Below are 3505 nucleotides of genomic sequence, written 5' to 3'. Positions count from 1 at the left end.
ATATATAGCTCTCTTCTCCTTTCTCAGAGTGGCAGGAGGAGGATAAATAAGATTGCCATACAGGCAATTCTTTCCACTTGAGATGTTGTAAGAGGCTCTGCATTCTGTAGGTGTGGAAGATGATTAAGAAAGATCTTAAAGATATGGGTGCTTTTGTGAATTCTTCAGCGATTGTCCCATCTGGACCTTTCTCATTGTGTGGACAATGACTCTTCTGCTGCAGCTTATTTCTCAGGAACCCTCTTACTGCTGAAGTTCTTGCTATGATATAGTTTTCTTCTTGAGCAGATGCCCTTCTAAAATGAGGCCAGATGAATACTACTACAGAAGTCATGTGGTTGCTGAAATTCAGGCACTTATTAACTATTACCAGAAAGAAGAACAATTATATTGCAGATGCAGGTCTTTACTCTACAGGTTATTTTATCTTTCCCCAGCATGGGCCAGGAAATAGTTCTCCATGTCCTTTAATTTCCAGAACACCTATACTTCAAGTTGTTCTGCTGAAGCCCTTCTCATTATAGTTGGATTTTGAAGTAGCATCCTTTCTTAGCTCTTTTCTGTTTGTTGTTGTTGTTGTTGTTGTTGTTGTTGTTGTTGTTTTGGGGAAAGAGAAACAGACATCTTTCCAAATAAATTCCTTTTTGGAAGTCAATTTTCCTTCTTTTTTAAAACAATTCATTGTCTCAATAGTTGTTGCTTTTATTTTGTACATGTTTCAGCTGAAACTGAGGCAGAAAGTGTCCTACTTTAACATCATGCTAGAGTGATCTGTTCTGCGATGGAACTGTTGTTTAATATTTGAATCTCTTTTTAACCAAATCCCTTGCTCCTAGAAATGAAAAATGTACATAAAAGAATTTTTGCCTTTATAGTTTGGCTAACTTTTCATTTCAAGTTACAGATGAATTTCATATCTTAATGTCAGTGAAACTAGGGACTATCAGATTACATTTATAACTAGTATTCAAAAACATGGAAGGTTCTACTTAAGAAAGGCAAGCATTTACTAAATACTTATATGACCAATATGATGCATTATAAATAATGCAATTACAGAATAAAAAAAGATATGTTCTATAAAATTTCTAAAAGATACTATAGTGAGTTAAATGGTGGAGTTCAACAGATATGTTCACGTTCTAACTTCCAGAACCTCTCAATGTGACTTTATTTGAAAATATAGGTCTTTGCAGATGTAATTATATTAGAGATTTTGAGATGAGATCATTCTAGATTATCTGAGTAAGTCTTAAATCCAGTGATAAGAGTCCTTATAAGAAAAACACAGAGGTGGGATATGAAGGGAAGAGAAGGCCATGTTAAGGACAGAGGCAGCATTGGTTAATTTTTAAGTAAGAGAAACACATTTCTCACAGTTCTGGAGGCTGTGAAGTTCAAGATCAAAGCATCAGATTTAGTGCTCGGTTAAGGTTTTCCATCTGCTCCATGGATGGTGCCCTATTGCTGTGTCCCCACATATTGGAAGAGGTGAATAACTTGCCTGCACTTCTTTTATAGAGTCACTAATCCTATTCACTCATCACTTAATTACCTCCTAAAGGGCTTACCTCTTAATACTATTATTGTATTGGCAATTATATTTTAACATAGGATTTTTGGGAGGGATGCATTTGGACCATGGTAACCTGATTTTGGCCTTCCTGCCTCCAGAATTGTGAGAGAATAAATTCCCATTGTTTTAAGCCACACCCATGTTGTGTTAATTTTTTACCACAGCTGCATGACAATAATACAGGTACTTTCTAAGGAAATTAGTTGTGTTAGACTAAATTTATCTTAAGAAAATAATTCACATATCACCCAGGCACAGCTACCTTTTATTTATCATTAATTTAATAGTCCAGGAACGGTGACCCTGGGTAGCAAGCCCTTATGCTGAACACAACTCAGATTTCCTCATTTTTTTGTCTTATTTACTCTTGATTCTTACTATAGTATGAATTTATTCTGAAGAAGATAAAAAAGAGTGTTGAAAAGTCAAATAACTCTCTGGAACACATCACATGACACTTCTTCTGACATTCCACAGGAGAAATCTTGGTTATAGTTCCACACTTGAATGCAAGGTGGGTGGGAAATATGTCTGGCTATCAGTCAATAACTATGAAGGAAGAAGAGAAATGTTTTGATGAAATGTTGACATAATTTGTCAAACTTAGCTTTTCAAAATTAAAGTTGAGTTAATATTTTGTAATCGTTAAGTAACTTATACAAAAATTTGTGTATATATAAATATGCAGTTTTACTTGTTCTTCACATGAAGTTTTATAATTTTTAGAATGTATACAAGATAGATCTTCCTCCTCCTTTTAAAGACAAAATAGGAAAAATTTTGCCTCAAGACTGCAACGTTAATCTCTGCTTCTTTCTAGTCCCCCTCCTCCTAGCCTATGCTGCAAATTTTAACCATCACAATAGTATGCACTAATTCCATAATAAATATTTTATATAGGAGCTCAGTGATTCAGAGCTTGTGATAGGTTATCTAGTCACAAGCAACAGGGGACTGGTGGGCATTAGACTGTAGTTGTTATGAATTTACCCCTCACTTCCAACTTTTTCCTCAATGAATTAACAGGGAAACCAGTGATAGTGAAATTTAAGAGGAGAAAGGAATACAAGGGTTGCCTTGCCCCATCCACTTGCTATCTGTAGATGGCTATATGAACATGCAGCCTCCAAATATAGAAGATTAAATAGATGGGGTATTGTCCACACATATGGGTAAAGTTTTAATGAGGCATAATGTCCCTTTATATGTGTGTGTGTGTGTGTGTGTGCGCGTGTGTGTGTGTGTGTGTGTGTATATATATATATATATACAGATCTTATATATGGTTCTGTTTTGCTGAAGAATCTTAATTGATAATTGTACTTTATGAAAATAGAAAAGATAGCTTTCTATTGTTTTTATTTTACTGATTGCATATGTATAGCATATGTGGATGATGATGTTTTCTTATAAGCTTTCTTACCTATTAAATTTTATTAAAGTAATTTTAATGTGTAAAAAGGAGAATATTGAAGGAGAAGATCTTTACCAACAATATATGAGTGTGTCAATGCGAGTAATAATAATAAATAAATATTAATACCAAATTCCCTGATAGATAAAACAATGTAGTCACATTAAAGCCTGTGAATGCTAGAATAACAGCTTAGAAAACAATGTCTTTGGGAGTCAGCCCCGGAGAGCAGAATCAAAGTCTAATTAAGGAATATACCCCAGTCCTCAGGGAGAAACAATCACAATGTTTGCTCAGAGGTATTTCAGATGGATTTATTATTTATTCCTTTATTTAATTTTTACAGTTCAGTGCTCAATATCTATCACTCATTATTTTCTCTTTCCAGATAGAAACAGTAACTGGAGTTCTGTAGACCATGTTCCACCTCTGCATATTGCATTTTTTGGGGAGCAGGTAACCTGTATTATTAGTTCATAAGTCTCTGGATGAAGAAAAGCCAAATATATCATGAT

At 34.4% G+C, this 3505-nt stretch overlaps 1 pseudogene; it reads left to right on the top strand.

The window, feature by feature from the left end:
- Window positions 1-2556: 2556 nt before the first annotated feature.
- Window positions 2557-2720, top strand: LOC126940266 (small nuclear ribonucleoprotein F-like; annotated as a pseudogene).
- Window positions 2721-3505: the final 785 nt, after the last annotated feature.

Source organism: Macaca thibetana, chromosome 17, assembly GCF_024542745.1.
Source record: "Macaca thibetana thibetana isolate TM-01 chromosome 17, ASM2454274v1, whole genome shotgun sequence".
Taxonomy (NCBI): Eukaryota; Metazoa; Chordata; class Mammalia; order Primates; family Cercopithecidae; genus Macaca; species Macaca thibetana.
Note: the sequence above shows the minus strand (reverse complement) of the source record. Positions and strands in the feature narration are given on the sequence as shown.